Raw genomic sequence first — 8,454 nt, 5'->3', positions numbered from 1 at the left:
CAGTGACTGCCATAGTAGTTGCTAAATGAATGTTCATTCATTCAATGGAATCCTAACAGTGCATAGCACTTAGTCAACACTCAAGAAAAATTGATTGAATCCAAGCAGGCAAAACAGAACTTTATTTGCTTAATGAAATTTTGCAATTCCATAAATATTGTATGTTGTTGCCAGTGCTTTATGAAGTGGATGGAGCATTGCTGGAGTGCTCTCATCTTGTGCTTGTTAGCAAAACATTGGAAACTATTTTCCAAACACACGGCATTCCATGAATGTGTCCTGACAATACTGGCAATGCTAAACACCCCCAGAACCCTAGACAAGTGGCAAGAGAATGCAGTATACGACTCCATTGAGAAGTCGATGCATCTGTCTTCACGCAGAGAAAAGCAGCCACTTGGGTTCTCCTGTGTTTGCCCAGAGCTCAGCTTGGCAATTGTTCTGGCATATTCTAGTGTTCTGAGGCTCTCAGGAAACATTCCCAAATATAGAAAGAGACTTCAAGAACTAGAATTACTACACACACACACACACACACACACACACACTTATATATAAAACCTTACAAAGGATTGATGTCTTTCAAAGTTCTGCTTCATTTTATATATTTTACAGCAGTAAAGCAGTTCCCTCGAGATAGCCCAGTAGTTTAGAGCCCATGTTGTTCTTGAAGAGGATGGGAGCTTTGATTCATAGCATCCATATGGTAGCTTACAACCATCCATAACTCCAGTTCTGTGGGATCTGATACCCTCTTCTGACCTCCTTTGGCAACATATATGTACATGGTGCATAGACATGTATGCAAGTATAACATTCATACACATAAAATAAAATAAATACAAAAATAAAAAAATATGGTCAGCCTTGGCTACATAGTTTGGGTTTAAGGCTGGTATGTATAGAGCCTGTCTAAGTGAAGGAGAGATGGAGGGAGGGAAGGAAGGACAGGGGGAGGGAGGGAGGGAGGGAGGGGAGAGAGAGAAAGGGAGAGGGAGTAAGCAAGTGGGAAAGGAGTAGGAGGAACCTGGAGAGTTTGGATTAAGTAGGAGATAGAATTTGAACAGACTTTGAGAGATATTGCTCAAAACATAAAGGGAATTGGATATGTGACAGGAAGCTGAGTAATATTAAATGTATCCATGGACAAGAACTGAGGGAAAGTGAAAACAAAGTGAAAATTTTAGAGTCAGGATATTCTTGACTGAGCTGAGACAAAAGGTTTTTCTGAAGTAGTAAGAAAAATAGAAAATAGACTAATTGCACTTCATTTATAGATTTCTGGACACAATAATGAAGGTGCAAACTAATCTATCAATATTCTTTAAATTGTTTTATGAAATTGTTATAGATTAACTATTCTAGAGTATATTCCACATGGTTCTTTTCATTTTGTATAGTGTTATATTTCACTTCCTAATTCTTACTTTTCATTGGAATTAAAAATACATATATCCCAAAAGGACACATATTCAAAGAAACCTTTCAGAGTTTTAAGAAGAAAGTTGTAACTGTGTAAACAATTCTTGTTGTCAATTTTGTTTTACTCAATTAAAAAAAGAATAACAGCAACTACAGTAAAATTAAACTTTCTTAAACTGAAGGAACACTTCATTAGTTGTGTTATATGAATAGTGAAATAATTAGGGAAAGTTTCATTTATTACTTAATTATGTTTACTTAATAAGTTTGTCATACTGGTTAGAGTTACCAAGATATACATTACAAAGAAGTAAACTACAACTAGAGATGCAATTCAAATTTATTTTGAATATCTGAATATTCAATATAGTATCATGTATAAATTGATAACTGAGTATACACACACACACACACACACATATGTGTGTGTGTGTGTATCTATATATAAATAGTCAGTCTTCTTTTTGTTTTTGTTTTTGTTTTGGCAGTCTTCTTAAATGTAGTTATATATATAATTGTAAANGAGGGAGGGAGGGAGGGAGGGAGGGAGGGAGGGAGGCAGAGAGCTTCTTTCATAAACATTTGTTTTCTGAAGATACCCAAAAGAGACAGACACTCTGGGATTCTTCTACAAAGCACTTGGTACTGTGCTTGGACCAGAGTGGAATGTGAGTCTCCCTGTCAGAAAGGACTATGGAAGAGCATCCCAGTTCTTAAAGCAAAAGTGAAATTTAAGATGCGCTGAGGAGGAGGAGTCCACTGTGATTGGACAGCAAGTAAGTAACAAGATAAGCTGAGAAGGTAAAGGTTGCTGGGAGACCTTTATTGACATGCCACAGAGCTTTGACTTTACCCTGGGCCCTGCGAGGAACACTATTTATATCCCTGATAATACCTACCTCAATCTGTTGTATTTTAGACTTGGTTATTTATCGTGATCATTTATGCTATTATTTTCTCTACTTCCTTCTTGCACTCTGTAAGCTCCCTGGAACCACGATACGTGTGCTTGTCTCTTTATTACCATCTACAGTAATAAAAGCAAAGTGGGTTCCAACCTAAATAAGAGGCTGTGTCATCTTTCCAGAAACTGATTTTGTTTACATATTATCTAATTCTCTCTGCAGGCTGTCAGGGTGTCCATTGGGAGTTCGTTAGTATCCATGAGAAGTCCCTCTAGGTGCTTACATCCAGGAAATATGGAGTTTCTGTGGTCCTTGGAAGGCTAGAGGAGCCAATCTGGGGATGACTGATCCAGGACACAATTCCAATGTGAGGATGCAGAGGTTAGTGGCTGCTGCGGCTGCTGCTGCTGAGTGGAATTACCAAGACCTTACACCCTCAAAAGTGCAAAGACCATGTTCCATGCTTTTCAGCTGAGTCAGCCCACAGGCACGAGTGTCTCTGTGACTTCAGTTGCCAACAGCAATGAGATCAGGACCATGGCCTCCAACTGACGTCCAAACTCCAAATCTCCTGGGAGCTCAGCTCATTAGTGAAATCTAATTTGCTTCCAAACCTCCAACGTCAAGGGAGTCCAGGAAATGGAGTTTTTAGCCTTCTTGGTCCTATGATAAAGAATGGCTCACACTTATGACACTTCAAGCCTCCCTGAACCTGAAGAGCCTTTGGATGTCAACAGTTGCTTGTGGCAGATGTCATCTCCTTCAGTGGACTATCATCTCGCCCGTTACGTGTTTGCTTCAGCAAATACACCCAATCCACGGTCATGCAAACAACCTGAATTCCACTTAGCGAGACATTAAAAAAAGAAGACTTAAAAGTAGGAAAAGTTTTGTTGGGAGTAAGAGAGAAAGGAATAGAGGGGAGAAGAGTGGAGAGGTGATCCAATACTACATATACATGCAAACTTGTCAAAGGACAAAATATAAATTCAAAAGGAAAAAGAAAAGCTCATTGATACAGATGGAAAGGATATCTGTTCTGGTTGTGACCAAGGTAGATAATATAGTAAAACATAACTAATTATAGGCTGCATAATATAGGAAGTAACTTCTGAGATATATATTTATATGTATGTATATATATATATATATATGTATATATACACACATATATATATGCAAACATGTGTATACATGTACACACACATACACACACACACACACACACACACACACACACACACACACACACTGCAATGGTTATTCTCAGTTGTCAAGTTGAGATCCAAAATCATATGGCCAGAGACCATCTAGGTTAGATTGGTTATTGACATGATCGAAGGAGACATTTTTATTAAGTTAATTAGGTTAATTAGGCCTCCCTCTTGGTGTGGGAAGTTCTGTTTCCTGGGCTGGGATCCTGGACTGAATATAAAGGACAGAGAGAACTCAGCACAAGCACCCTTTGTTCTGACTCCTAACCTCAGATGCACTGTGACCAGCTGACTCAAACTCCTATCGCAATGATTCTGCAGCCATGATGGACTGTAACCTCAAGCTCGGGACCAAAATAAACCTTTGCACCTCGAGCTTCTCTTCTCAGGGTATTGACCACTGCAAAGAAAAGTATCTAGGACTGAACTACATGAAATTACATATGAAATAAAAGCTTCTTCTAGGCATCTTCTCACCAGTTCTGCGGTGAGACTAGCAAGAAATCTTTCTTTTTTTTAAATGAAAATAATCAGATCTGCTTCCCCCTTCTCTGCCCTTTCCTCTTTCTCTCCCACTCTCTTCTTGGCCCCCTTTCTCGTTTGAAGATTTCAGCTTGTCTGGAGGTGGTAACACCAGCAGCAAAGAGGGGGTGTGAGTCTGTACCTGCAGAAGGACAACCTGGACAGGAAGTCAGCAAGAGTCCACACAGGGCCCAGCACAGTGTGGGAGCAGAGAACCTGGAGGGTGGGAAAGATGCTGTGGTGGGATATGCACACAACCACCTCAGGCTCAGAAACCTTAAAGCATATGTCCACATTCAGGGATGGGGAGAAGAGCCGGGGTTGGAGGAAGGAAGATGAATGTTCCACAGAGGAAGGAGACAGTGGCATGGAATATTCAGGATACTCGGGGGAATTAGTTAAGTTGTTTAAGAAAAGTGGGGGAGGTTTTTCACTCTGTGAGTCATGAATTAGGAATGAATCCTGTGATGATATTATTGTGGTATGGAAACTTTATATATATATATAAATATATATATATATATATATATATGTGTGTGTGTGTGTGTGTGTTTATATTTTACATATTATACATTTATACTTTATACATTATATGCATACATATAATAGTTTGTTGTATATATAATATATCATATATTATATATACTAATTATAGAATTTATCATATATTGTTATACTAATTATAGAATACATAATAGTAAACTATTCTGCATATGTACAAAGAAAAGCAAAGGTGAAAATAAAAGCATGCCCATATGCACATTTCCTGGCTCTCTCTGCACAAAGGAGCTAAGAACAGTGATGTTCCAGCAAGGGGCACATCTAGCCCCCTAACTTTTTTGCTTTAGAACAGAGTTGCACGGAACTCTAACTCTGCACTCCTAATCCTCCTGCCTGCACCTCACAAGTTCTGGGACTGCAAGCTTGTGTCACCACACCCTCCTAGCACCTAAATCTTGGCTTCCAAATGACATTCCATACTAAAGAGAACCAGAGCTCCTTGGGAACATGGCTGATTCCAGAGCTGGGTGGGGCAAGGACAGGACAAGATGAGCCTGGAGCATCTGCCATGCCAAGGAGTCAAGAGTCAAAGAATAGTGGAGACATGTCAGAGGGACACAGAGACTAACTGGCTAAATCTGAGCATCTTCAACATGATGACAAATATTAAAAGCAATGGGCTGCAATTCATTATTAAGATGGAACACACATCTATACCAACAAATAACTGTAAAGGAATGCAGAGTATCCACACACACACAGTTTAAACATATGACCCCTTGAAATCACAACAGAGTGTAACTTTCAAACGAAGAGGCCCAGCAGATACTGAGAGGCCATCCTCTTGAACCTCACCACCAGGGGTAGAAACTGAAGTTCTGAAGCTCCGAGAGGACACAGCGAGAGGACTAAGATTACCTCTGCAGCATCCTTGCCATGATGCATGAACTTCATAAAGAAACACCAGAAGACAGCCTCAAGCTGAGAGCTGTTGTATAGAATAACAGACCTGCAATCTTCAAATGTGTTCAGCTCATACAATGAGTTCAAATAGGAAACGCTCAGAAGAACTAAAAAAGCTCAGAAGGACTAAAAGGACCAACTTGTAGAGACAAGTTGGTACAGCTTCCATGAGGCTTGATAACCTTGTACAGAGATGTGCATGTCCCAATTTTGAGGATTCCATTGTGGTTATATAGGATGTCTTTGTGTACAGGAAATATACCCATACATTTATTTCCGAACAGTTCAGAAGGAAACAAAACAAAGTCCTTTGCATGAAATTTGCAGCTCTCCTGCAAGCTTCTTGATGTGTACGTCTTTAAGATATCATTAATATCACTGTAGAGTCATATGCAGTTGTATTAAAGATGTATTTATTTATTTATTTTTATGTGTGTGAATGCTTTGCCTGCATGTATGTATGTGACCACCCATATGCCTGATACCCAAAGAGGCCAAAGGAGGGCTTCATACCCCCTGGACTTACAGATGTGGACGTAAGAACTGAGCCTAGGTCCTCTGGCAAAACAATAAGTTCTCTTAACCACTGAGCCATCTTTCCAATCCTCAAAATAATTGTTTGAGACGAGGTGTTTCCCAGGCTTACGTGACACTTACTACGTAGACCTGGTTTTGAACTTGAAAGCCTGCTGTCTCGGCCTCCCGAGTACTGACAATAGATGTGAGCTACCACACTTGATTTAAATTTTCTTTTTAAGTATAGTAAGCACCCAAGCATACCCAGGGAATCCATGTGTCTAAAATCAATAGTTAAAACCTCACCTATCTCTCAAAGCTTCCAGACAAACTCCACTTAAGCTATAAACACCTCAGGGTCCTTCCTTATTGCATAGTCTATCTTGAAAACTAGAATTGAAATTCTACTGGTGTTTTCCAAGCACATAACATCCTGAGAGGCCCCAAAGGAACTCCAAATTGTCTATCACAGGGCCTGGGGGAGGAGGGAGAAGATGCTCCCACGAACACTCAGACCTGAATGTCAGTTTTGCTACCTCTTAAGTACGCTACCCTGAGCAATTGCTTAATCTCCCCCTGCTTTAGCTTCCTCAACTGTGAAATGGAGATAATATTTACCTCACAGTACTGCTGAGAGAATTCCATACAATCATGGGTGTGAACCTGCCCACCTGAACACTGGCACAGGCGGGCAGGCTTTCCACTTGGTTTTCAATTGCTCAACAATTTAGTCTTATATAACCCTACAAGTTCCCTTGACCCTGACAGAACTTCTCCTGCTTGTAGGTGGACACATTTGCAACTAGCTCATTTGTTTTCCTTTGTGCCCTTCATGTTTGGCAAGCAGGTATTGAGAGCCCATCACACACGGGGAAACTACTGTGCGAGTGAGGAGAAATGGACTCCGAGTTACTTCTTTTATCTTTCGAAGAGGAGGATGCGTTACAAATTTAAGTCAGTTTAGTAATCCAATCGAGGGTGTGTGTGCCTCTCGTTCCCTGTCTCCTGCTGTCCCTATTGAATCCGCCCACTCCTCCATCACATACATATTTATTTTCCAACGAGTTCTGAAAGATTTCCAAGGTAGAGCAAGAAACAGGGAATGCAGCTGACGTCTGCCTCCCCTGGGGATTATGTCACTCCTTGATTTAATTTGTCTTGACATTTTCTCCATTGTACTTTCTGCTCCTCATCAGAATGCACCCCTCTTGGAAAACAAATGGACTTATAGACTACTCAGGGCAATCTTGAAGATGGTTGTGTATGTTCATGTGTAAAGTTCAACACACGCACCCAAGGCCCTGTCCCCTAAGGGATATGCCACGTGAGCATGAAGTCTTGTCATGCCTCCAATGTTCTCTGCAAGGAGCCTTTGCAAGCCCCATTCAGGCAAGGTAGAGAAGGATTTATTTTCCATTTTTAAGCCATGGGCAATTTTGTTTGCTTAAGCTTAATTGTTCCCGGATACCGGCAGGGTGCAGAAGGTAAGTCTATGTTTGATTTTAGTGACATTTTGGCATTGATTTGACATCCTAGCTTTAAAAAAAAAATTAATAAAACACATATATGCAAAATAGGCAGTTTGAACCACTTTTTGTCGTCTTTGTTTTACTGAAAAGATAAAAGGTTCTGTCACGGAGATGAAATGCAGATAAAACCCAGCTGTGTTTCCATGGCCTTTCCTAAGGGGACTGGACATCACAAGGAAGCAGGATGGAGTGGAATGGACTCTCATTTGAGAAACAGCAGCTATGCCCTCAGCTTGGCCGCCAGCCCAGGGGAGATTCCTCCTCTTGCTGCTGTTCCCACTCCCTCTGGCTCCTCAGGCCTCGCCCTGAAGACTACGTTGCTTCTCCACTGTTGTAGGAAAGGCTTCGGGCAAAGTGGAATGATCCTGGGGGTACACCCCCCCCTCCAACCCAGGACAGTTTGAAACAGCAGAAGAATGGGAGCTTCAGGCCAGTGACACCCACTGTGAGGTAACACTTCCATGACTGACTCAAATCAGATTCCCTTGAAGTGAGAAAGCCATCCCTTCCCTCACTCAGGCTGCCTCCTTAGATGCTTAGGCAAACCTGTATGCACCAGGGGTGCTCACAACCTGCCCATTCCAGGCCCATGTGCCTTCCCTCAGCCCTCACCACAAACCTTCTTCTCCATGAGGTCCCATTGGTTCTGCTCGCTCTGAAGTTTCTTTTCCAGGATCTGATTTCTCACTCCCTCCTTTAAATGTAGGGGTGTCCCTGGAATCCATTCCTGGACTTTTCTACATTCCTGTATCTTACCTCCACCAACTCTCCCACCTCACCCCACCATACACACACACACACACACACACACACACACACACACACACACACATAATACCACCTCCAACAACAAACAAAACAAGAACTAACAATCATTTGTCT

The sequence above is a fragment of the Mus pahari genome, chromosome 6, assembly GCF_900095145.1.
Source record: "Mus pahari chromosome 6, PAHARI_EIJ_v1.1, whole genome shotgun sequence".
Classification (NCBI taxonomy): domain Eukaryota; kingdom Metazoa; phylum Chordata; class Mammalia; order Rodentia; family Muridae; genus Mus; species Mus pahari.
This window is presented reverse-complemented; position numbering follows the sequence as displayed.